The sequence below is a fragment of the Silurus aristotelis genome, assembly GCF_946808225.1.
Source record: "Silurus aristotelis genome assembly, chromosome: 16".
In the NCBI taxonomy this organism is placed as follows: Eukaryota; Metazoa; Chordata; class Actinopteri; order Siluriformes; family Siluridae; genus Silurus; species Silurus aristotelis.
The window spans coordinates 8,889,153-8,916,314 of record NC_139589.1 but is presented as its reverse complement, the minus strand read 5'-3'; the positions used below and the strand labels follow the sequence as shown (position 1 = coordinate 8,916,314).

At 36.7% G+C, this 27,162-nt stretch overlaps 1 protein-coding gene across 21 annotated transcripts in view; it reads right to left on the bottom strand.

Moving 5' to 3' along the window:
• ncam1a (neural cell adhesion molecule 1a) overlaps positions 1 to 27,162 on the bottom strand; it is a 273,152-nt gene that overhangs the window by 159,652 nt on the left and 86,338 nt on the right. The window lies entirely within an intron of this gene.

Below are 27,162 nucleotides of genomic sequence, written 5' to 3'. Positions count from 1 at the left end.
TGAGCTCTCTTATCTACACGATTGTTCAACTTGCAAACCCCGCCTTTGTTCCTCACACAATTCTGTGTAAACTGTAGAAATTGGTGTGTATGAAATTCCCAGAAGATCAGCAGTTTCTGAAATACTCAAACACAGCCCATCTGGCACCGACAGACATGCCACATTCACAGAGATCACACTTTTCCAGATTGTGATGTTTGAAGTAAAAGAAACGCAGCCCATTGCCTGGACAATTTATTATTTTATATTTTCCGACAAGCTGTCTACAGTCATTGGTTCTTTGGATGGCAAAAGTTTGTGGATGTCAAAAAGGGTTGCACTTAAACCTTTCCTGAAAAGGATCTTTCACGGCTTTCACGGAGTGCTAGATCAGCCCATTTTCTGATTGTACTTTTCCATCCATTTTCTTCAACATAAATGATTATTACCTGTCATGTGTCAGTCATTGCTAGTATCTTATTACATCCAATCGTCAGACCTAGTGACAAACTAATGTGGTTTTCATAATGGAACAAATGGCTCCTACATTCAATTCTGACAATCTTAGCTCTGCATGCTATATACTATGTTTATTATTATTATTTTTTTCTGATCATAACAGGTTGGAATGAAAGTGACAAAGTAGGGTTTTGATCAGTGCGTGCCATCAGAAGTTTGCCCGACAGCAACAGTGTTTTCAAAATCAAACAAACATCATCATTCTCATTCTGTAACTACGCCCTAAAGAACTACCGAGAGATTTCTCGTTTCAGAGCCTTTAATTAATGACTCTTGTGATCTTACATCAATAACATTTATTATGATTTAAAGGCATCAAAGCCATTATGCATGCAAGGCCGCCTCTCCACAAGTTGACTGAAATCCTCCTTTTCCCTCGTTTCGGTGATCGTTAAAACTAATTACAGGAATGTAAGTGACATTTCACATAATTCTCTAAATATCACTTAAATATCTATATATTCCATTGGAACTACAGTGGTTGTAAGGCTAATTATACTCATATCTATATATGTTATACTTTTTATATTAATATAATATTACAAATGTGCATTTAACCATTAAATGAGTGATCCTCATAATCTCAGAAAACAATATTCAGCTGTATTTAGGTCTTATGTCAATTATATATGTCAGAGATCACTACTTCGCTTTGTTTGTATCAGCACGTAGTGCATGCACACACATGTCAGCAGCGGGCATCTGAACTTCCATGCTTCAGTGTTGTTGTAGCCTTGTGCTTAATTTGGTCTGTTTCACAGAGTGTTTTTGTTTTCATTCATGTCATCCAGTACTTCTTTTCATGTTCACATGCATTCATTCACAGGTGTCTTTGTTTGCGTGCTCATTAGTGTGTGTATAAATATGCCATTGTGTACGTATTGGATTTGCGAAGTAACCCATTTGACAAGCCGTTTTGTTTATGTTTCATATGTTTCACAGTTTTGATCTTGCTTTCAATTTCTTGCTTCCTGTTCTCGTTTTGTCTATGTACTGTTGTTTGCTCATCGTGTGACCTTTGCCTGTTTAAGGTTTACGAGTTTGCCTGCCGATTTGGATTATACGCCTGTTTATTATAATAATCGTTCATAATCAGCACTTGCATCCGCTCCCTATTGTGCCTTAAGTGCAATTACTTGACAATAAGGTTGAAAGCAACAATTAGCAAACACGCACAAACTTTGGCTAACTAGCAGCCATACAATTCAGGACAATAAAAACATTCCAAAAATTCTATTTTTCTTAAATTAATGTGATTTACACTCTGTGACAATGGTCAAATGGACAATACGGCTCAAATTTCATTTCGCAGTAAAGACCTTTAAACATGGCTGCAACAGACCCAACTTCCAACGCACCTGTTGGAACTTCTTCTTCTTCTTTCGGCTGCTCCCATTAGGGGTCGCCACAGCTGATCATCCGCCTCCATACCACCCTGTCCTCTACATCTGCCTCTTTCACACCAACTACCTGCATGTCTTCCCTCACCACATCCATGAACCTCCTCCTTGGCCTTCCTCTTTTCCTCCTTCCTGGTGGCTCCATGCTCAGCATTCTTCTACCGATATACCCCATGTCCCTCTTCTGCACATGTCCAAACCATCTCAATCTCGCCTCCCTCATCTTGTCACCAAAACATCCTACATGGGCTGTCCCTCTAATAAACTCATTTCTAATCCTGTCCATCCTCGTCACTCCCAACGAAAACCTTAACATCTTCAAACACACGTATTGGAACACTTACAGGAAAAAAAACATGGGTTCATTCACAACAGTGCAAAGTATATGCTCATGCTTTACATTTGTCCCTATCAACCCTTTAAAGAAATGACAATCTTTTATTTAGATCTGGTTATTTTATTTTTAATTCCTAATTTGGACGTGATTTTTTTTTTTTTTTTTTTTTTACTAAACCTCACACCGTTCATTAGCTATAATTTGTGTAACAGGGTTGTACTTTTAAACTGTCTTTGTCAGTCAATATTACAATATAAATAAAAATAAGAAAAAAATATATATATTTTATTTTTCAAAGAAATTTCTTTTCTATGTTGTACAGCAAATTCTAATGTTGAACTTTTAGCTGAACATGACATTGTTAAAGAGATTCACAAATTAACACAAAAATAAATATACATCTAAGCTATTTTAATGATTGTATTTCAATGTGTAGTTATACTGTTACAGGTATACTGGTACAGGCACATTAAATACTGTTTTTTAAATGCTTTTGATGTAATATCACTAGAACACACATGGCACCTCTGTAATTGAATCCCCTTTCAGCTAATAGCTTTACCATGTTGCGTAGGTGAACTACATGTTAAATAAGAAAACCCTTTTGGATTCAGCCCAAGGTTCAACTCTCAGATGTATAAAGTGTTCTCGCAACACATAGATAAACATGCCTTCTCATTTACCCGACAACTGTTTGCCTTCTAATCCTAGCCTGTTTGAGCATGAGAACGAGAGAGTAAGAGAGAGAGAGAGAGAGAGAGAGAGAGAGAAAGAGAGAGAGAGAGAGAGAGAGAGAGAGAGAGAGAGAGAGAGAGAGAGAGAGAGAGAGAGAGAGAGAGAGATACAGATAAAGTATGTTCTTTGATGGAATATGTATGCTGTGGGCAACATCAGAACATTTCCCAGGCACACACTCCAAGCCTCCAAGGCTTCGAATACATCAATACCATTTTTCAGTACATCTGCTTTGGTATTCATCAATAGGAATACCAATACTGACACTGAAATGAATAACCTACTCAGCAGTAATCAATCAGGGGCATCACTGAACATTCGCACCAGAACCAGCAGACTCAGGACCTTCACCCTGCTACAGTCTACTGTGCTTTACTCTCTCTGCTCTACTTCTGCTCTATTCCTGTATCTGTATTATCTCTATAAGACAGAATATCCTTATACCTTCATATATATGTATATAATCGGCATATACACTGGTTATTATACCCTGTGTACTTTAGTATAAGCAATGTATATACATTGAGTGATACACCAAACAGACAAAAGTTTGTGGAAACCTGACTATAAAATTCATATGTGTTATAATAACAATCACTCTTCAGTGAAAGATGTTTCACTATTTTTTGGAGTGAGCTTGTGGACCATTATGTAGAACGAATGGGTGCCGTCAGCGTCCAACTTCATCCCAAAGGGGTTACATTTGGTTGAGGTCAGAGTTCTATAGCAGGTTTCTCAAGATCTTCCACTATAACCCATATAAAGCATATCTTCATGGCAAATGTATTAAGCTTTTTCAAGTTTTTAATACTCTTATCAACATGGGCATGGACAAATATGGTTTATGCAAATGTATGTTTATTATAAGTGAAACCAAAGTCAACATAGAGCATGAAGACAGAATATTCTTGTAGATGTTTTAAATTTAAATTGTTTTTACATTTAAATTTAATGGTTTAAAAATTACGTAAATCATCAGGACACCAAACAGAACTTTTGCTATTTTTCCACACTGACAGTTTTAATTGCAAGACATGTGCACCATGGAGGATGGTGAAAAAGATTTTTTTTATATCTGAGTAAAGGAATGATGTGTTGAATAAATGTGTGTTGCTTTGAAGGTTTTAATTTCACCTCTTATATTTTTCTATTTATATTTTTAATAAAAAATGGTCAAACAGAAATGTGCACTGCGTTAATCATGTGCTAATCAAATTAGTCCCGTTAAAATTAATTTGCTTTAACGTGTTATTAAGGCATTCATTTTGAAAACCCTAATAGCTATATATTTTATTTAATTATTTGGCCAATACTACTGCTAATAGTACAACTAATAATACTACTACTACTGTACACATATTCCCCACAAACCACCTAATTTTCTATTTACTGTACTTAGTTCATTTGTACAATGCTTCTGGTACACTGCAAGATCTGTCAGTCTGTCTGTCTGCATTAGCAGACGGAGCTATGCTAGATACCTTGGGTCAGATAAGTTACTAGTATAAGTATTAGTGTGTTTGTATTCACTTCAAAATACAGATAAATCATCAAGAACACCATACTGAATAAAATCTTTCTTTAACCTTACTAACCGTAGTGTGTAGACATATATTGTAGGAGAATGCTACTGTAAAGATGCCACCTATTGTTGTTTTTTTTATTCATGAATATAAGCTTTGATTGCCATCATTATTTATAAAAATATGTCCAGGTATACAAGGTATATAATGCATAGTAATACCTGGTGTTGTATTTTAGGAACTCATAGTGCTTTTTATGAGAATTGAGTAAGTGTAAATAAGCCAGATATCAGACTTAATACCAATATTTTTATTGATGCATTCCTATCTGTCCGTGTCACCAGCAGTTGTGTGCATTATTGATTTGGATGGGTTGGACTTATGCTGGGGGAAGCAAGACTTGAAATTGGATAAAGTCGAACAAAAAGGTAAACAGGACAATCTCGAAACTGTGGATACAGGTCTGCTCAAGCAGCTATAATGGACGCCTGCTGTTCTTTACCCGGTCAGGCCCATTGTTTTTTTTTTTTCTTGCATGCTCCTTGAATTGCCATAGAAGCAGAACAAACCCCATGGCACTTTTCAATCATAGAGTCTAAGAGTGTTCTTGAGAAAAAAATGCACATTATAAAAAAGATGACTGACACAAATTTCATGCTTCCAGGCACCTTCTTTCCAAGCACTTCTTTTCCATAAAACAGGTTTCTATCATAAAAAAGCTATTCATACTCATAATGTAAGAAAATAAGTAATTAGTATCACAACTTTCTTGCCAGTGTAGAAATCAGATGCGCCACTCTTGACTTACAGGCTTGTTATAAGCAGTCTTATCCTATCTATGACTCTCAATAAAGCTCTTAGACATTTTAAAGATCTGGATAATGCAGGCAATCCATCACCATAACAACAGAGCAGAAGCGTTTTGCTGTAAGGAGCCTGGTTATTCTCACAATAATGCAATAACGGTGAAAGCACTCGCCAGGCTGGTTTTTTTTTTCTTCAATACAAGATTATAACCCCAATCAATGAAAACATAAGAAGTTTCATCATCAACTTCATTTATCATCTCATGCTTGCTTATTGGTAAAGTGCACCAAAACTACTTTCCAGCATTACACTGTTGCCTATATTAGGCTGCAAGCTCTTTCATCAACTTGAGCTTTTACCTCGTTTAAAAATATGTGTAGCCGCACCACCCATTAGGTAAAATATAGCTTTTATGTTAAAAAGATTAATGTAAACCAATGTCATTTAGTACATTTGTCTTCAGACTTTTGATTCCTCAAGGACAGCATTGGCATCTGAATAACACACACACACACACACACACACACACACACACACACACACACACACACACACACACACACACACACACACACACACACAGGCAGTTCTTTAGGCTTAAATCATGAAAGTTTCGAGATGTATCACTTAATGACTACAGGGATTAGTGAACTGCTATATACAAAAATAAATTTCTCTGCTAGTGCCTTTGTTTCCTATGGCCATAATGTTTTGTGATGCATAGAGAGACATAAAAATGCATTATGGTTAATATTAAAATCATCTAGTACCACTGCAACAGCCAAAATATCACAACAGGCTTACATGTCTGGATTTGACCAAAATAAAGGTTAAAATAAAGGATTTTCAGCAGAGTTTGCACATGTATCTTAATGTCAGTGCGACTGAACCACATGCTAGTTCTAATCCATAACTGTTTTTTTTTTATTTTATTAGATGTGACAACACACTAAAAGAATGTGCCATTAACTACAAACTTCACGACACAACAAAACCCCAGTGGTTTCTATCGTCTTTTTTTCTTTAATCTCTGCTTCTCTTAAAGTAATTAGCACCATAGAATTTTTCAGCTTAGTTTGCCTAAATTAGCTTAGCTTACTCAGAACATAGATTTTATTATCACAGCTATAGACCATAATTTTTGTTTGCTAAAGTTGCAGGGTTAGCTGAGCTTGTTCAGATAGTGCCTTAGCTTGCTCAGTTATGTCCACAGCCTTTATTTTCTCCCCCTTTTTCATTTAACACTGTAACCCACTGCATTAGCTCAGTTAGTTCAGTTAGTGCCACAGCCCTTGTTAGCTGAACTTAGCTGACTTAGCTTTCTGACGGCTCAGTTATTAGTGTCATGGCATTGCTTATTTTCCCACTGCTAAATAGTAAAAAAATGAATAAATAAAACTGAATATAAGAGGACAAGAAAAACAAAAATAATTATTTTCCTCAGATTTTAATTTATTATTATAATTTTTTTAAACGGACACTGTCTATTTTGTTAACAAGGGCTTTACTGATGTACACACCAACTGCCTGAATTTAAACTCATTTTCCTGGGGACATTATTTATCAAAATACTATTAACCCATTTTCATACACCATAAATATGAAATTGCAATGCCAAGCACACTCTGCTTTACTCATCTGCTTTCCTGTGTTAACAGGACACAGATCAGCTCCCTTGGCCAGCCTCCAACTCCCTTGCCACCCCTTGACTAAACACACAACACCCACCCACACATACACACACAAGCTACCCGAATAAAACATACCCAAATACACCCACAGACAGATAACATGTTGACACGCGCCAGTATCGCAAGCATCAAGCCTCCTAGCTCTCACACCTGGTGTGTACAAGCTCCTTTGGGATAGCTAGTCTGCGTGCAGCTCACACGCTAATCACTACTGCTCTGCTCCGCCACATCCACCCCCCCCCCCCCACCCCCAGACAGTGATTTACATCCCTTTGTCTAAAGGTCGACACAATTCTCCATCTTTCCATTGTGCATGTGGATGGATAGGAGCACCGAGGGGCAGCTGGCTGTCTGAAACCACCAAAAACGGTTTAGATTGGGGAAATCACTTTGTTCAGTACACCTGCTCGGTAGGATCCTGACACCCTAACCCTCTTGCAACTAGCTGTTTTTTTCCCCTCGATTCTCTGCAAATGCGACAGTGGTGCATGCGGCAGGTCTAAAAATACCCGCTTTATTACAGAGATGATCTATCAACATGAGGTATGACATATGCATTAAGCAGCAAATCATATCAGCTCTACTCGAAGCTATTTATGCATGGCAAGACCAAATCCCCCGCTCTTCAACACAAACTCAGACGCGCAATAGCCAAAAGACAAAAGGAGAGAACGCTGCCTCGTGCCACCCTGATTACAATTAATCTCACTTTGCATTAGAGGCAGATATGGTCATTAGGGCTATGCCACTACAAGGCTCCTTCTACAGTAATTTGCTGAGCCCTTGAGAGACTTAGAGTGTCACCAACTACGCTAATGAATGCTTTGAAAACAAAGGCCTTTCATTGGGCCCTGGGCCCCCTGGGACACAAGGGCTGCTGTCATTGTGCTTATTCGGTTGGCCAAAAAAATGGAACCATGGAAACACAGCAGATTGTTCTTATGAAAATGCTTGAGGTGGGAGGGAGTGTTTAAACAAAATAATGAGCCCCCCTTTTGAGCCTATTGCATCTTGATAGCCCTTGCTAATACAGGGTAGAAAGTTTGCAGAGCTGACACTGCCAGATGCACACAAGTCCTTCAGCATAATGCTATTACATCTGATGCCAATAACCATAATCCAATCTACAAATGTTATGTTTATCTGGGTTTTACCAGGACAGTTTGCAGAAAGGATAATACTGTAGAGGGCATAGGAGAATGACGTAATAAGTTTACTACAAGAAGAAACACCTAACCGTGCATCCCTATTAGAAATCCAGAAGTGACTAATTTCTTTAGCCACTTGGCTGTTGTCACTAAAAGTGATTCTAATCATTGTAAATATTTAGGCTACTTTCACCAATTGTTGTTATTAATTAGGTATTCAAACAGATTGCATTAGATATTCGCTTTCCTGTCTTGCACATTGATTAATTAATTAATTTATCTTTATCACCCGTGTTAAGTAACCAGGAATGTCAAGTTTAACCCAATAACATTAATAGCAAGAAAAGAACACACCCAGGATGGAACACCAGTCCATCACAACATAGCGCACACATACATTTGTACCTAGATTGGTATTTTACCTAGTAGCATGTTTTTGGGAGAAGAAGAAATCTGGAAAAATAGAGGAAACCCACAGAAAAAGAACATGCGAAACTCTGCATCTGGTAATCTGGAGCTGTCAGACAGCAATACAATTATTAAGTACAATACATATGCACATCTGCTTACATGTGAGGAGAGAACACTTATAAACACAAACATATTTTCACCACTTATCCTTGAGGCTTACAACATGTATTTTTCTTCAATCCAAAGTGATAGTGAAACTAACAGGAGCTAGATGTGGATAGGATCTGAAAGGTCTGACATCAGACAGCAGTACCATTTGATTGGTCAAAAAAATCGCACTAGACCCGATAATCACGTCACATGTCCACTGGTTGCTGTGTCATTTAGCTATCAGCAGAATGGCAGCCCTGATTCACATGCTGCCAAAGGAAATGAATGATTACATGTCACTTTGCTGCTTGTGAGGGTGAACGTAGAGTCGTAGCCTTTCATCAGTCAAAACCTGAGATCTGACCTTTGATCGTGCTTTACGTCTTTCAAAAGTGAAGCCTTCCTACTGAATTTTTTACAAGGATGGCCACATTTACCGTTACCAGGAATGGCTTATTGGAACCACATGCAACATTTTCAACAGAAATTTGTTGGGCACATTTTTCAAACACTAGAATTTGCTAAATCACATGTTTTTATCTCTTTCTGTTTCTCTCTGTTCAGTCAAATCCTGATAAATGACAAACACTGATAATGCCACTCAACCAGCAATTTCCGCCTTTCTGCCCAAACAGCACCTTCATTCCTTCTGTTTTCAGGTCATTTCTATTTTACTTGCAAAGCGTATATTGAACAATAAAAATTTTGTTTTGTAATGTAGATTTATATTTAGAGCCCAATTACAAGCCAAAAGACATAAATAGCAAGAAAATAATAAAAATAAAACCTGACAAGATGTGAGGAAAAAACCTTGAGATGATTCAGACCTAAAAGATACTTCATAGTGGGATTTTAATTCATCAAGATGTACAAGTGTAACAGAATATAGACAAACATTAGAGTCTCTACAATTACATTAGATGTTATAAGGTACAAAGTATAAGTGCATCTTTCTGAATAAAATACATTGATATGTCTTGATTCTGGTGGGCAGTTTTCTCCTTGCTTTACTTTCACACCACCCACAACACAACCCACGCTACGTTCCACGCACTGCATTTTAATATTATGTATATTATGTTACTCTGATCTCTGACCATTCGATTGACCAGTGTCAGTATTTAAATGTAAATGTGCAATATATGCCACTATGCTCACTTTTCAAACTGCTTTTGTATTGTCAGTTTTACAATTGCATATTTCCTATTTTTAAAGCATTTTGACTATGATCAATGCTGAATTTTTCTTATTTTTGTCCTAGATGAACGTTAGGTAGGACTGCACAACTGGAGCATGACAATTTCAGTGCATATAGCTGCTTAAAACACTCTGTATACACATGACAATAAACTTGAAAACTTCCTCCAGCCTCTTCTCTGAATTGCAGTCATTTTAATATGGGAAAGAGCCTTTGGCTATTACTTTGAGGATAAACAGGGTCAATTTGAGGGCCGCTGTTGCTGCTAGGTATCGTCAACATACTCTCGGCTTCCTTTCTAAAAAAAATCAAAACCTTAAAAGGAAGTAATCACAAAAATGCACAACTAGTGTGGCTAAAACAGAGACAAAGGCACCATGGCTTATTGCTAGACTTACTATAAGGTAATTCAAAGTCAAAGTAATTTGTTAATATTTTTGTTAACTTCAGATATGGCACATTTTGAGATAAAAATGACTATGATGCAGACATTCCCTAGTGCTATCTGCTGCAATAAAACCTATTGCTTGTATTTTTTCCTTGTGACCATGAATCTGACAGAAGTACCCATTTTTCTGTATTTGGTACATACAATCTTGATAAACCTCAAATCCACTTTGAGCCAAATCTAAAAAGGAAGTGAGTATATTCAGTGAAGGATGAAGTCATATATCTTGATCGCCGTGCTGAGCGGAGCGATGTGTCTGTTTTTAAAAACTACATTGTTTGTGAGGAATGAGCGTGTTGCTCTCGGCTCATGCTATCTGTAGCTTGTGCAGGTGCTTTGTTTTTTTCGTGTTTTTGGTTGGGAAAGCGGACTTATTTGGCAGGGAGGTAAGGAGTTTTCTAAGTACTGCTGAAAAACTAGTTTTTGGTTGATGAATGCGTTATTGCAAAATAAAAAATATATAAACCCAATTAAAAAAAAATGCTCACTGTATTTATTCTGACAGCCCCAAAGATCTGTCAGTGGAAAGTAACCATTCCCTCCAGACACCTTCTGTTTAGACTACAGACTTTCTAATGGCCCGAACCATTATGGAAAACAAGGGGAGGAAATTATATCACTGGATACAATAACCAGACCCCTTTTTTTGCTTGATTGACTGAAAAGTAAATAGTGCTTGCCCTGTAAAGTAATTGTTTCTGTGCAATGTCCACTATGATAGGTTAAAACCTGGACAACATGCTCAATGCTGTCCTGTGTCTTCCTAAAAAAAAAAAAAAAGTACATTTCTGCTGTAACTGTGCTTTCCATCTAAACATAAAGCAGAAGCATGCCAAGGTCCAGTGAAGAATGTCAAGCCTCATTCAGCTTCTCTGGAAAACTACTCCCTGATCGTTTAACGGCCTGAAATGACTCACAGAGGAAATCCGTGACAGGCATGGTTCTTTCTTTTTTTTTTTTTTTTTTTTTTACAGTTCCACATATCTAGTAGATGAGCGCACCGCTCTTCTGGCTGTGTTTTCAACCATGCAATCTCAGATTACAAAAAATGGTTTTGTCGAATGAGGCCTGCAGCTTCTACATTGAACTTTTCAGAGTTCCATTTCTCTAAACAAAATAGCGAGAACTATGGGCTCCTTTGTCGTCAGCTGAAACAAAGCATTTTTCCAACTTTAATATCACATGTGAACCTCTTTTCTGTTTTTGATGCACACACACAAACACACACACACACACACACACACAAAAGTATTTTGTTTTATAATGAAAAAAGACTCGGGTCTTGCTACTGACTCTATGCCTTGTTTCGACTTAGTTCCTTCCCTCCAGCTAATGTTCCATCTTCAAAATGCTATGGTGCAAGAAAACAGATCTCTGTCGATCAAAAATGATTTACTTTAGTTGGTGCTGTAGTGATTTGGGCCTTTTCCAGAGCTGGTCAGAATAAAGGCAAAAATGTATGTAAACTGCATAAAACCCAAAGTATTAATTGGTCATAAGCAAAAAGCACTGTAATGTTGATCTGCATTTAAGATCATAATTCTTGAATGTTTTAGTTTATTCTAATGTAATGCACTCTAGTACTCATTACTGATGAAGGGCATTATTCCTTAACCCAAATAAGTCCTTGACCACAGGGGGTTACACATGGAATTTCTTTTTATAACAATGGCAACGAGTGGCAACATCATTATTTTTTAAAAGAAAAGAGGAAGACATCACATCATTTTAAACTGCATTCTAAAGTTTATTTGTGTCCGCACACAATGTGTGATTTTGTACATTACAGAAAACAAACAGGTGAACTTTCCATAGCCTTTATCACCGTTAAACCTTTATCTGTTGCATAGCAATTGTTGCACAGACATAAAAACTATGTCTACAGTATCCTTGGAATGTCTACTTTTACATGTAGCATTTCAAATTGAAAACTAATTTTCTCTGATTGTGTAATGTGCATAAAAATTAACAATAGGTAAACTTTGTCCAGCTTAGCTCATTAGCGCTAATCTAGACATTAGCTAATCTAGATGTTAGCTCACTAACATGAGTCAACTATATCATGACAAATAAATTAGTAAAAAATTTAATTTTTCTCATCAGCAATTAGTGCATCTAGATAAAGCCTAAAGAGGTAATTCCAAAATATATCTTGGAAACACTGGATGGGAAAGCACCCTAAATGAGACTAGGTACTATGCACTGGCACACCTTCACAACTGAGGCAATTTAGCATAGCCAATCAACCTACTAGAATTTTAGAAGAACCTCTAAAGCTTTGTGCAGGATTGTTCAGGTTAGATTCAGGAACTATGCAGTCATGTAAGGGGGAGATGCTGCCTGCTGTACCACTGTGCTGCCCTTACGAATTCATTTGTCATTTTAACATGTGCACCACTGCATGTCTCCAGGGTTCGGTCCCGATCTCGGGTTACAGGCTTCAGAATTTTCTCTGCATGACTTTTCTGTCCAGGATTTACAAAAAAAATTATTGTAGATTTAAGGAAAAAAAAAAAAGAATTGTTGAACTGTTCTGGGGACGTTTGTTTGAGGGAAATATTCAACAGGAGTGCAAGCATCAGGTGATAAATGAGAATGAAAGCCCAGCAGTCAGGCAAGTGTGTGAGGACTGTGCATCTGCAGATGTTCTGAATAAACTACCAGCTCTGCAGGAACCGAAGCCAATCTTTTGCCGGATGAAAAATAAATGGACCTGGGGAGCCACCAAAGAAGGACTCCATTCCTCCACACACACGTAAACAAACAGACACCATTATCTATTGCTTATTCTGGGTTATAAAGGACAGTCTTTGTTTCAGTATGATTTTCTTTTTCTTCTTAGCCTTCTAGATTAACATTCTATACCACACCAATCTTAGCAGTTTGTTTGTTAATTAAATCCAGCTGCTTTGCATATACAGTAATTATAGAAACAAAAGAAGGAAAGAAAAACAAAAGAGTCAGGGAACTGTATTTTAACAGATGGTGGTATTAACAGTGCGTTTTCTCATTCAGGCAGAGCAAAGCTGAAGTGTGACACAGACATGAAGGAGAAAAAAAAGGAGAAAAGAAAATTAAAGAAAAAAAACACTCAGCTTTCAAACCCAATGACTGTACCGAACAATACGCTGCGAAGCAGAAGCGCGAATCTCGTGCCACATCTACAAACACGGAGCATATTTTGCCACCATAAATTAAAGTGATGGCTGTGAGAAGAGCGAATGAAGACAATGTATTCAGTGCCGTCCTGCTTTGCTGAGCCCAATTTGCGCCCGTTTCCCAGGACAGCTCATTTCACCAACATTAGGAGGCGATTTTCCATTGTCAGCAACTGCCATCATTCATTTCCATCAACAGAGTGCTTCTGAAAGAGGCCTGGGACTCATTCACACAGGCCATTGATGTTCCTGTGGGTACTCTCTTTCTGGATTTCATGGGTTGGCGCAAAGGAGGGGTTTCAGTCAGGGAAAACCATATTCCTTGGTTTAAAAAGGGAAAAGCATCTCTTCAAGGTTCAAGGTTATTCAAGAATATGATGAAATTATTGGGTAATTAAAATAACAAAGAGAACACACTTCAGTGCAGAAAGGATGCTTTCTGAAATTTTGAGTCCGGTGCTAGTTAGCACGTCCTTGAGAAAAAAACAACAACTTCAAAAATGATAAAAATCTAATTTCAACAAAGACTTGCTTCACAAGCTTAACTAGACATTTACGCCAACAAAACATTTAAATCTTGAATTGTTAACTGGCAAACTGTGGTCCAGGTGTGCACAAGCAAAATAGTACAGCTTATGTGCATACGTGAAAAATACTCTCTGTAGTTTTAACATAAAACAATAAAGCATCTTCAATAAGCAGATTCACATGCATTTATGGAAATTGTTAAACTAAAGGATGATCATAGGACTAGACACTTCCTAATCTACGAAAACCAAATATCAAAAACAAATAAGTTGTTTTCCTGTTTTTCACTATTTTCAGCCAAAAAAAAAAAATCTACCATTAGGACATACTATTGATAAAACAATAAATAAAATGCATCTCTATTTAAAGGCATTCAGCATTTTTTCAGGTCCACCAAGTAGATTTTTGGATGCTCTCAGGTTTAATATTCACACAATCCCCTGTACACCACCCCCTTGCACATTTTTCTGACATCACCGTTATAACTCTGCCAGATGTTAAACTCAGGATACCAAATCCTTTCTAAACGAACAGAGCGCATTCTTTTATATATATATATATATATATATATATATATATATATATATATATATATATATATATATATATATATATATATATATATATATATATATATCATTTTCTGTTGATTGTAGCTTATATTTTGGATGGTTGCCTTTTGCAAGAATGAAGACAAATACATTTTTTATGTCTTAGTATTGATTTTATTTGCAGCTAACTATAAAATATAGATGGATTTTCTTTTCATACAAGAGCCAAAAGGCGATACAAACTTTTGCAAACTACACGCCAACCATATGTACGTGTCCAGATTATTGGTAGAAATGTTTGTAGCCGGATTAAGTTGAATCAGTTCTTCCATCAAAACATGTACTCATTCTAACTAAACCCACATTGGCACGCACACACACAGACACACACACACACAAACACACACACACACAACAAAGCATTCCTGTCTGTGCTTACGCAGATTGAATGTAGATGGAACCTCTGGGTGCAGAAACTTGAATCGATGCCTCCTTGACTCATCAGTTCTACATCCTTCAGCTCATGACCTGAAAATCAATCACAGCCCGGCTGCCTTTCATAGCACTGATACACAGGTGCTTTTTATTAGAGAGGGTGATGTTATGGCACAGGTGTACAGGTACAGCGATGCAAGTGTGCAACAAGAACTCAAGACTTTCCTTCAAATCGCTTAGAATCCTGCCCATCGTTATAAGATAATATGGCAATGGGAAATAATGGAACTAAGATATTTGATACCTGATTATTAAACCAAAGTCTTAAGGAGAAATAATGTATATACAGATACATAATGTACATAATTACATTACATATAAACAAGTAAAAAAAGACAGACTATTACACTATTTACTACTGAATGATAAACAAACAATAAAAAAAATCTCAGTTTAAATTTATTAACTGTTTCACATTGCTTCTAAAATCTTGGTCAGGAATTATTTTCCTATTTTTTCATAACAGCAGCTCTAATGGTTTTTCTGAGTGCACAGCACGTCACGTGTTTATATTAATGACCTCATTTACAGTGGCCTCTTTAGCCTGATTTTCTTTTTCTTTTTTTGACACAGAATACATGTGAGCAGATGCAGGAGGTATAGAAGCTTATGGCAGCTTAATGATGACAGGAACTGAACTCACAACCTCATAACTCTTTTAATGTTCACATCTATTTTAAATGTTTGTTACTTATATATAATAAGTTGAACAACTGCTCACAAACAACAAGATGGCACTCAACCCTACAATGCACCAAGTTTTTCCTGACAATACCAGACTGCTTTTAAATTTAGGAGAAGAAAGGAGATGAACCAGAAGGAAAGTAAAATTCAACATGCAACCGTGAACATTCATCCTAAGAGTTAAAATATCCATACTGTATACTGTATATACATTATACAGACAAAGGTATTGGGATACCTGACTTTTCCAGCCATATGTGATTCTTCCCCAAACTGTTTACAAAGTTGTCTTTGGATTCTGGAGCATTAAATTTTCCCTTCCCTTGAATTAGGAGACCCAAACATGTTCCAGCATCCCAATACCACTGTGCACAAAGCCAACTCCATGAAGATATGGTTTATATGGTTTGGTGTGGAAGATCTCCTTCAAAAATCTAACCTCCATCAAATTGAACAGCTTTGAGATGAACTAGAATGCTGAAGGCACCATGGGCCTCCTCCCCAAAACATCCATACCTGACGTTACTAACACTAAATGAGCAAAAATCTCCATTACCGGACTAGAAAATCTAGTGTAACATCTTCCCAAAAGAGTGAAGGTTACTATGGGTCAGTAATTATTAACAGTAAATAGTGACTAAATGTGGAATAAGGGCCAAAATGCGTTCACACAACTGTTTAGGTAAACGCATTTTGGTCCAAAAAAATGTCAACATTTAACTTGATATTAGCATAAACCATGTCATGATCTATCAAAGAATTCATTGATCTAATTAAATCTCTTTGTTTCTGTATTTTCTAAACTGTCACTCCTGGTTATATTCATTTGTAGCTTTGGTTTTGTTGTGTAACAATTGTTTTTCCCCATTCAGACACTTAGGAAGCATCTTGAAAACACAGCAAACTAGCACATCAGAACAATAAAAAAAAAAATAATGAGAAACTCATTGTGCCAGCCAAGGTGAACAGAAATTCGACAAGCACTCCATTTAGGCCATGAAACACTATCAAGTAGACACACAAGGACACACAATCTTCAAGCTGAGGCTCAAGAATGCACAAAGAATACAAGTGGTTAAAGCACAATCATGGATAAAGTGTCCTTCTGGCAGAGAAAAAAAACTGCATTTTATTGTGCTATTTGTCATGTTGTATAATATTGTGTAGCACATTGTTGCATTTTTAACCTCAGTCACAATTCCTCCAGAAGGGTCAATTCCTTACTGCTCATTTCAGTACACAGCAGGTATTACATACAAACATAAAATCGTAGCAAAAAAAAAAAAAACTCAGTTCCCAATAGATCTAGCATTATACATGAGTTTCTACTTTGAATCCAGGAAAGCAATAAACTTTCTTTGTAGGGTCCTACTATACCACGCCATATACGAATATGCTACTGGTGATCAGTGTTTATTTTTTCACAGGCAATTTTTTTTAAATAAATAAATATTTTAAATGTTGGCTTACATCATCCTGTAGAACTTCACAGCTGTATGAAAGGATGGAAAGGAAATAGGCAGCAAACACTTCACAGTTTCATTCCATTTATTTTTCCTTCTGAGTTTCTGAGTTACTTCCGCTTCTTCGGGAGGCATCTCTTATCAATTAGAAACCAACTGATGCTGCTATGTATGGCTCCACATGAACAGACTAGGGCTAGGTTTTGCACTGGTGAATGCAAGATCATGTATAGTACAAACATCATAAGGGGGTAGAACAGGTTTAAAAACAAGGGTAAAAACAAGTTGGCAAAGAGATACCCGTTAGTAGCTTCGAGAGTTGAAGTAGGCGTGTGTGTGTGTGTGTGTGTGTGTGTGTGTGTGTGTGTGTGTGTGTGTGTGTGTGTGTGTGTGTGTGTGTGTGTGTGGTCACAGTGGCCATATTTAAAGGCTGAAATGGTTGCTGAAATCTAACAACAAAGGATATTTGAGTTTACCATGGATGGTACCAATTAGTAACCATGGAAAGTGTTTCTATGGAGGGGAAGGGATAGCTCTGTGGTTAAGATTTTAGTCTACTGATCAGAAATTTGTAAGCTTAAATCCCACCACCATCCTAAACAAGGCCCTTGTCCTTGAGCAAGACCCTTAACCCTAAACTGCTCAGTTATACAGTATGAATGAGATAATTGTAAGTTGCTCTGGTAAAGGGTGTCCGCTAAATGCCGCTGTGGGTGCAGTGTTTCATTTCAAACTAACAAGGGCCACACATGATACTCATTGAAAATTAAATTTATTAGATTTAAACAGGTAGAATTTGGCGTTGTCCTTGATTGGTTGGAATGAAAACATGCACCCACACCAGGCCGTTTGTGGAAAAAAAGTGATCACCCCCTCCTGTAAATGATGGGTTAGAAGTACATTTACTACAAACAGTTTTGTGCTCAAGTCTGTATCAGTTACCATGCTGTAGAAGATATATTTATTACCGCATTTTCAACAAGTCAGGTATAAGGTTTACAGCATAAGGCTTACAACACTGTGCATACTCCTTCGTGTTTTTTTTTTAATCAAATTTATACTCAGTGACTTAAACAAAACGGGTTTGAAGACTATTTATCGCTTTTATTAGCGTGAACAATTGCTTTTAAGAATAATGCTGCACTCCTGGTGGGCTGTAAATTCAGTATTACAGGAGTTTGCTTTCTGATTGCAAGCTTGCCAGCTCAATTGCTGCTCAGCAATTTTATAACCTTGGGTGACTGCTGTTTGATTAAGAGCATTCTGAACTTTGTAGAGCACCTTTAGAAGTGTGTGTGTGCCATTTTTCCATTAACAAAGCTAAAATGGGTACATCTGGGCTGCAAATTGAAAAAAAAGAAAAAAAAACAATAGTGATTTGTAGAACTCAGATGGATGGCAGGTTTTTTCCAAGCAGGAATTCAGATTTCACTCTAAAAAAAGGCCTGGAGATGTGACCTCGAGGGGAAAAACCAAACAAACAGCAAGAAAAATTATAATAAAAATGCTGAACATATAAAAAAAAAAAGAAAGGCCAGTTTTTCAGTCTCCTATTGAGCTACTGAGTAAGCACACATCAATGTGCAACAGAGCTTAGGCTTGTTCGGTTCAGGCAGCAATGTGTTTTGTAATTAATAAAGCGGCTAAACCTATTCGCGGCGTGCGAGTGACCTACACAAGCCACACAATCACTGTGCTGTTTCTAATGGAAATTATTGATCCTGCTGAAACGTCGCGATGAGGAGAAAAAAAAAAAAAAACAAGCTGAGAGAGGAAGCGTGTTTACTCCGTTCCCTAGCCGAGGCTGTGTTAGTTACAGGTCTGTGAAGATAAAGGATGAAGACAGCACACAAGGCAAAAGGGTAAGGGAAAGTTGAAGCAGAATGGAAAGCTTTTCCTCTGGAGTTTTCCTTCAGCATCGATGCAGGTATTGCGCCAGAAGCTCAGTATTTTTTTCTTTTTGTGGTTCCTTCTATTTATTTTTTTTTAATGCTAATTATGTATGAATTATACATTACCCGAGACATAGTAAAGCACCGAATTCAAATCACAACCTCTGTAAAGTCACACCATGCTGAAGGTCCAACATCCACCCAAATCACTTTGCAGCTTCAGCATCCTTTATCCATTTTCAACAAAATTCTAATCTCACAGCCAGTCCAGTGTTCGAGGTGTAAAACCATTTAAGCATACATTCTTCAGACCCATTCCATACAGAATTATTTCAAGAACCTATTTGTTTTTAGTGATTAACATTAGAATGAATCCAAGTAAACAATCCAATAAGCCAAATGCTAAAATAAAAATAATACTAACTGAACAGGAAAATCTGAGTTCCCACAAGACTTCTAGACTTTTGACAAACACTTCTAAAATGATTTCCCAGTAAATGGCAACTCTTTTTACGAGCCATGTTATTCAGAACACTCAAATATGGCATGGTTGTGCACTGTGTTGATGTGCACGATTAGTGTCATTTGAAGCACTGCAGCACTGCAAGTTTTTAGGGCATAAATATAAGGAAGTAGACCATGTCTGAAAATAGGATGGATTTCATACTGGGCATGTTTGCTGCGGCCTGAATTTGAATATGGCACCCTGTACCCCATGCAGGATGTCTGGCTTTCATTAGACACACATAATTCTAGCTAAACTCTGTGTATTAGTGTTCATCTTATATCATCACAAATGCTTTTTTTTTTTTTTTTTTTTTTTTACATAACTTAGGTGCTTATGTTTATGCACAGTTGAGTAATTAACAATTGCGTTTTTTTCTAATGCTGTGATTTATCAAATGTACAGCAGAATGCTGAGATGTTGAGACATCAGATGAATAGCCAACTGATTGCAAGGAATTCATGGCATTCTTGTGTTGTAAAAACGAATGATGCCATCATAATATACAATACATTCTTACAGAAAAAGACCTAAGGGTTTTAGTCCAGTATCCTCAACCTGCTGATACTCACATAAGCTGGTCACATACAAATGATAATGTATTCGTTAATATTGAGCTATTTCTCAAATTACAGTCAGCTCTATTGTCAGAGCCACTGCTAGACAACACTAATCAACACTTTCTAGCCAATCAGATTCATTATATGAGCAAAAGTGGCATATTTCAATTGTTAGACATTTCATTGCACACAAGCAATGTCCACACTGCAAACTATACACAGACTTATGATTCAAATGCAGGCTAATACAATCCAAATGCAAAATAAAGAACAGAGTACTAATTTTTTCAGTATGCATTTAGGCCTTTTAATGGAAAAAAGAAGTTTGAAGACAGAAAATGAAATAGAACAGAAAGGCATTCCTTAAAAGTCACCAGCAGTGATTAAACTGTATATGACCTTTTACAAAAAAAAAAAAAAGAGAGTAGTCTTTCGCTTCAGTAGGATCTCCCACACATTGAATTACTTGCCACTAAGAACAGTGCTGTGGCATACACCCACTGGCCTCACACCTGCTTATTCATGCAATTATCCAATCAGTCAATTACATGGTAGCTAAACATTGTATAAAATCATGAAACATCAGGATCCCAGTGACTTGGTGAACATGGCATGATTACTGGTACCATGGAAAAAATGTTACAGGTAATAAACGGTGTTTGATTTGTTCTGAGATTCTTTTCTGCTCTGTATGGCTACAAACAGTGTTTACTGAGTTACTGTTGTATATGAAAAACTTAGGAGTTAATGAATCCAGCTCATCTGGCATCAACAACCATGTCACAATCACAAAATTTTTTTATTTGTGCACACTAACTGAAGCTCCTGACCTGATTTTATGATTAGCGCTGCCACCGATTGAGTGGCTAATTGGATAATTGCATGAACGAGCAGGTGTAGGTACAGGTGTTTCTAATAAAGTGGCCATTGAGTGTGCATGACTGTTAGCATTAATTACTCGTTTCACTCTAATGACAAACAGATTTATTATTCGCTAAAGAGCTAGATTTCCTGCTGTTCATTTTTCTTTTTTTTCCTCCACAAATAGGCAGGATTGTCATAGCCGAGTAACCTTTTGAAATTGCCTGGAAAGTGGGCAGATCGATAAAGGGGCAAAGTCTCAACAGGAAAGACATAATATGCCTTTCAAACAGGCGTGAACCTGCTATTTGAAAAAGCAGTCAAAAAAGTCTTTCTGAAAGTGGCCATTTTGACAGAACTTGTGCTCCTTCGGCCTCAGTCATAAAGTCCACTCTTTTTTTTTAAATGACAGAGTGTGATTGCTTCCTCAGGACATTTATTGCGACCCAGCATGCTGACTACTGCGCAAGAATAGTACACTAGAATAACCTGACCCTAGGCCTGACTAGATTCGCCTGTGGAATAGGGTTTCCACTGTTTGTTAAGTAAGATGGTGTTATTTGTGCTGCTGGTGGTCTTGTTTGCATTCTCCCCTCCTGCCAATTTCCCATCCCCAGAGAAACTTAGGACCTGCAGGGCAGCAGCATCCATTATGGAATAGCTTCCGATGTTTCATGCACACAGAGAAGACACACATTTCATCCATTCATATACATTCACAATGGATTGCTTGCCAAACTCGCAGTTGTCTACAAACCTCAGCAATCTTTAGATTTTAGAATCAAACCAAGGATGAGGTTTTATCCTTTCTGTCCTTTCCTTCCTTTCCTTACTTCTGTCCTTTTAGTTGTTACACATCCATCCATTCTACCTTCATTCCATCCTTCCCTCCCACTTCTTTTGCCAGGGACAATTACTTATTACTTTTCTGGGAAACAAACTAAGTTGATAGGAAGTTAATATCATCTGAGGATACAAACCACAACAGCAGGAATGGGTCAAACTTTCTATTTAACAATGTTAATGCTCAGTTAATGAAAATGCATACGAAAAACCTCCTTGGAGCCTCTGTAACTGAATGCAACATTTAACAAACTTTGTTGGTGGTCAGCATTACAATATTGATTCAAACTGATACAGTACTACCCTATGTGTTACAATAAGACATTTTGATAAGGGATACATTGAAAGCAAAACGTATATATAAAATATTTATTTGATACAATGGTCATTAACCAATATATAACTCATTTTGTTTTACCTTTTATGCTGTTTTTATGTATTTTTGTGTCATTTTAAGGTTATGTTAATGTCCTTGTTTGTGTTACTGTATAATGAAACCAAAGACAGATTTCCACTCGGTATCGAATACAAAGCAAATAACTAACATTAATGTGCTATACTGACTTTCATACATATAGTATGCAGTTCTATGTATTTATGTGACATAGGTGATTATATGTATATTTATTAGTATTTAAGTAGAAAAACATAACACAAAATGACAGCAATCTGAAGAAAGATGAATACAGTAATAGCTCTTACACAGTACATCATTCTTGGAGATTATTCACCATTGGTCATTGATAGTAAGGCATTTCAAAAACATCAGACTGTTTTTAGTGCAAGAATTGTGCTGCATGTTCTGGTTAATCTCTATAGTAGCTGTGATACTACAGTGTATAAGTTTTATGCAGATGCTTTCGCGTTCTTTCGGCCTTAGTTCCCTGACAAAACCCCTTAAATCCTTTCTGAATATGTTTTCTCATTGCGAGAACAATAACTTATTGTTATATTGTTATATAAACGCTTCCTATGAGCATCTGCTGCACATTTGTGCTTCTTGCCTCTTCATAGCCAGTGGTGAAAAGCCTGCTTGGTGTTCCACAGCTATAAATGAGCATCTAGGGAGAGAGTCGTGAGATAATATGCTCTCAGCCCAACCATGGAATCAGACCTTATTGATTGCTATGACAGAACGAATAAACGGAAAAAAAAAAAAAAAGCAACATAAATGGAGCAGCAGAGATGCAAGCAGAAAAGCCAGTCGCTCGTGATCCATTAGTGGCCTCTGTTCTTTTTTGAATATTGATTGCTGCCTGCAAGCCCAAACATGTACAGCTCTCTCCATATAAACTCTAAATATACGACACATCTGACACCTAAAATGTGGCGTTTTAATTATGTGTTGTTAATTTTAGCTGCACTTACTGCTAAGATAAACATCATATGATGTCTGCAGCAATGCAGATAATTAAACGGCTTATGGTACATACACATACTACTCACAGCATCTTATATTTATCTCTGTGTGTTTAAAGAGGTAGAAATTCATTACTAGGGAGGTCATTATTACAATAGAAGTTAAAATATATATTTATATTTTTATAATTATACATAAAAAATGAATATCTTCTTCTTATTCTTTCGGCTGCTCCCATTAGGGGTCGCCACAGCGGATCATCCGTCTCCATACCCCCCTGTCCTGTACATCTGCCTCTTTCAAACCATCTACCTGCATGTCTTCCCTCACCACATCTATAAACCTCCTCCCCTCCTCTTTTCCTCCTTCCTGGTGGCTCCATCCTCAGCATTCTCCTACCGATGTACCCCATGTCCCTCCTCTGCACATGTCCAAACCACCTCAATCGTGCCTTCCTCATCTTGTCTCCAAAACGTCCTACATGCGCTGTCCCTGTTATAAACTAATTTCTAATTCTGTCCATCCTCATCACTCCCAACGTCTGTCTTTTACACATAAATAAATGATTATACATTATATAAAAAAAATGTATCTGTATTTGTTCATGTATAATTATAAAAATGCCATATTGATTAGCTTTGGAGTACATAGTTATTTGGTTGTTTAGATCCACTAGGAAGAATCTGCTGTAATTTACAAAAGTAAATGTGTAATTAATTAATAACAGCCCAAAGCAAGTAGTTCCCTCTCTGGCCTCACAGCCTTTTCCAAGTTGTGCAGATCTCTTGAAGATGCACATATATTATTGACACCTGACAACATGAATTGTCCGTTATGTCTGTTCTTGTTGTATGTTTTATTTTGATTGATTTAGTTTTTTTGGATTTGCTAAACACATTTGGTTCAGACCTGACAAACCAACCCTGCAAATGTCTGTAAGCCTTGAAAAACAAATCCGTTTGAATAATGACAATGAAGCATAGAAGGTTTTAGCACAGAAAGAAATACAGGGATTAGTACTGGGGGGATTAGTGGTATTTATAAAGATACCAAATCCAAACCATAAACATTTCTTACAAATATTAGTACTATGCAAAATTAAAGGGTTAAAATACAACAGGTCATCCAACAGCTGTTCCATTAAAAAAAAACCTGCACCTCATGAATGTCACTAATGTTACTAATGTTATATAACCGTTGTTGTTCTCTCTTCATTCTCTCTTCCAGTGAAGTTAACCAAAACCTGCAACATCATTTATCTTGAAGACTTTCCTATAGTTGAAAACCATTAGCTCACTCTCTGACTGTTAGAAAAGTGTTCACACATGGGACTCAGATTCTGTCTCCAGACAGAAAACATCATCATATCAAGAATGGCAGGTTTTTTTATTCCATTTAAGATCTTGTATAAGCGATAGAAAAGATAATGTATTTGAACAAACACATTATCATACACATTGTAGGCTGCTGTTATAGAAAATTAATCAACACATCCCAAATTAGAATGTGACTGCATTAATGAGTCTTTAGTGAAACACTGATATTGTGGTGATAAATTATAAACAGCAGCACATTCTCGTATAGTTTTGTACAAATGTCAAGGAAATAAATTTTGTAGACTTCAGGAAACCAATCCATGAATTTATTAAATTAATTTATTGACTGACTAATTTGTGGACCTATTTGTGCTCTTATTAAGCCTTTACAACATATCTGAATGACTATACATTATTGGCACAAAAAAAAAAAAAAAAAGGTGTTTCCAAGAAAACACAACAGTTTAATGTTTCACACTAACTTGAAATCGTTAAAAACAGTTAAATTACAATGTACTGTTTTATGCATCCAATAAAACCCATTTTATAGAAATGTATAGTTAAATCACTCAATGCCAAAGCTACCACCAGCATTTCCTTTTGTTTATAAAGTGATATTCAAAAAATTCTGACTTCCCAACTGGTAATTATGAGTTCAGCAGAGATGAGAGACACTTTTTGCAAGCCGGAAGCTTGTAATTATGGTAATTCTGACATGATGTAAATGCGCTATTCATGAAAGCTATGTTTTACTCTTTGTTTTATTCTTCGTATCAATATAATTGTGCCTACGTTATGCCACTATGCACTGCAGGTCTTTTTTCAATTTAAATAATTAAAAAATACATTAAAGTGTGCATTTGTCCGAAACATTTTTGAGATTCTTAAACAAATGGTCTTCACTGCTTATAAAAGGAAATCATCCCAGAAGCTCGTTTTAATGAAATGCCACTTGAAGGACCCCATCTGGAAGCACCTCCTCATCCAAGCTTTGTAGTAGGTTCTAATGACATGTCTGCTGAACTTTTCTGATCTTTCTAGAATGTAAGAAACCCACCAATTAGAATCATCCTATTAAATGTTATTAGGTGGCTATGAAATTCCCTGAGCAGGAATATGAAAATTGTTGTTTTGAAAAATACTGTAGTTTACTTAAACACATTGGCTTGAAATCCAGCCAGAAATTCTATAAAGCACCCGATTAAGAATGATTATTAACTCGAATGAGATAGCTGAGGTTGAGGAACAAAATAAATTTATACTACACAAATTAATATTTGTTGTTATATAACTGAATGAAAAGCGGCTCTGTATTTTCTTTTTACAATATTTCTGTAGGCGGAGTTACGAGCCCCTTTTAATGCGGATATTTCCATTGTGCAAAACACTTTTACATACAAATAGCAGCATTATGTTTTATCCCATTACCATAGACTTCCAATTACTTTTTGGAATGTTTTCTGACATCTTATTTGATCTGGGATCTTAATGAGGCATCACTGACAGGGTCACAATATTTTGTATTATGACGAACACTAACAAGGAGCTGTCAGAGGCTGAAGTTAAATGAAAAGGAGTCTTCTATACTGAAACACAAAGAGTTCTGTTTTTCAAGGCCGAATCTCTTGTTCATTATCAGCATGCCCCGGAAAGTTTGTTTCTCTTAACCTAATCCAACATTATTGAGGACATCAATCGTTTTAGATCAGTGGCAAAAATGTCTGCTTTCCTCAGGCTTTTCCTAGCTGGAGAGGAATGAAAACCTTCACTTTCACCACACAAGCATTATATATATATATATATATATATATATATATATATATATATATATATATATATATATATATATATATATATATATATATATACACAAACACACACACACACACACACACACACGCTTTCACATGCACGGGTAGGTCTTGATCAACATCAGCAACAGGAGGCCGACCGGTTGTCATGACAACATATTCTGCTGCTGAGAGGGCACCAAAGATGCCTGTGGAATAGCAATGACCCCGGCACTGACTTCAGAGAAACGGGCCACCATAATCATTTCAGGAGCCACTCATGGGAATATATTTGTCTCTTTCAAACTTGCTATGTATGTTTGTTGGAGGGGAAGTTCATTGTAAAAAGTAATCATCTGTAACCTTCAACACGTTTGAATAAGGTTTAATGGTGTACTTTTCATCATTCTTTTTCCTTTCCCGGGCATCTTTGCACTTTCACTTGACCAGTGCATTTTTTGTGTGATTAAAAAAGAGATATAAAATTGCAATAGCTGTGCTTTTTGACTCGACTGGGAGGTTGGGAGAATTATCTACGACCGTTACGTGCTGTGCTGAAGCTTCCCCGTGTTCAAATATACATAAAACATCAAGATATGATGAGATCCCTATCTTGTTTAAGTTATTGTTATTCCATCAGATAGTGCTTCATCTCCCAGGAGGCATCAGATGTAAACTCAGCAGAGCGAAGAATAAGATTGTTTTTTGTTGAACACAGCGGCTATGTGAGGTATAAAAAAATAATGAAAATGTCTTATTAAATCTGAATAGTGAAGGAGGCACTAAACTGTAGCACCTGAAAGCATCAGT